Source organism: Anneissia japonica, unplaced genomic scaffold (assembly GCF_011630105.1).
Source record: "Anneissia japonica isolate Jap-2015-1 unplaced genomic scaffold, ASM1163010v1 scaffold162372_len1216_cov79_single, whole genome shotgun sequence".
NCBI lineage: Eukaryota > Metazoa > Echinodermata > Crinoidea > Comatulida > Comatulidae > Anneissia > Anneissia japonica.
In genome coordinates, this window is record NW_022690608.1 from 1 (window position 1) to 1216 (window position 1216).

The window sequence follows — 1216 nt, forward strand, 5'->3', positions numbered from 1 at the left end:
AACCCTGCTTTGGCCACCACCCTTTTGGAAATCCTTTACCCTGTTTTAATATTTATGTTGAGGGAGATGGTGCAAATTTATTACTTTTACTTAATAATGTTTTAATTCCCTAGTCATGGTATGTAGCAGGTTACCTTTTGCAGCTAAAACACACCGCCCTAGTTGGGTCTGCATCTGTGATAGATGTTGCTGTTCAGGTAAATCTTAGAATATTTATGTTTGTTGTGTACAAAATTAAGGAAAAACAGATACTGAAGGAATATGTCTTTAAATACATTTACTGTATACTGTATTCTGTTTTTTAGATAGGTACTGTTTTTGGGTTACTACAAACGGATATAGTAAACACTACACCGGTGTTAGTTCCAATCATCGCTGTCTACACTGGCGTCTTGACCCGGTTTAGTATACTTTTTATCGGGTTTCTCATCCACAGAAGAGTGACAAGGACAAACGTAACTGAAACCCGAACAAACGTAAGGGAATTAATATTGAATATTGTGTATGCTATTGCTTAACATTAGGAAATGGATCTTCCAACAAGTTGTAGTGCATTAAGATAACTTACATTTTTGTTCATCCATTAGGCAAGATTTTTTTATACTTTTTTTTTACCCACCGCCCGCCAATGATAACATTCTATTTTTTGCCAATTAACATACACACCGCCATGAAAATTTGGAAATTTCAGAAAAAAATAATTTAAAAAAACGTTATTACGCCCACTGCTGCATTAAGATATTTAAAAATGAAAGATTTATATTTCTTCCTAATCATATAAACTTCAAGCATTTAAACGTCCCATTATTATGCTGTTTACATTCACAAATAGAATTTTATTTTATTTTCTCCTCCGTCTCTGGCAAAACTATGTGCTTAAAAAAAAAAAATTTTATTTTGAATTTTTTTTCCACTCTCTGATGATCTTTAAAAAAATAGTTTGCAAAACAGGTTTTAGAAATAGTCTCACCTTATCTCTTACACATGAAAGACATATATAAATGCTCAAATAAGTTTTATATTTCTTGGATTGTTTAGGAAAGCAGTTTGAGTATTCTACGAGTGCTGATGTTCTGGTGGCCACTTGCAATTGTCCAAGCTGTCCAGAAAATCAGCCGACCAATGATCACTTTGTTTGTAGCCAGAGACCTCGGAGGCTCAGATGAAGCTGTTCAGGTTAGAAAAATATGAAAATATTTGTGTCTGGTAAGTAGCG

At 33.6% G+C, this 1216-nt stretch overlaps 1 long non-coding RNA gene across 1 annotated transcript; it reads left to right on the top strand.

Moving 5' to 3' along the window:
* Positions 1 to 94: 94 nt before the first annotated feature.
* LOC117099924 lies at positions 95 to 1206 on the top strand. Its single transcript, XR_004444043.1, has 3 exons — positions 95 to 197; positions 306 to 476; positions 1039 to 1206. It is a non-coding gene; the product is annotated as an uncharacterized LOC117099924 (long non-coding RNA).
* Positions 1207 to 1216: the final 10 nt, after the last annotated feature.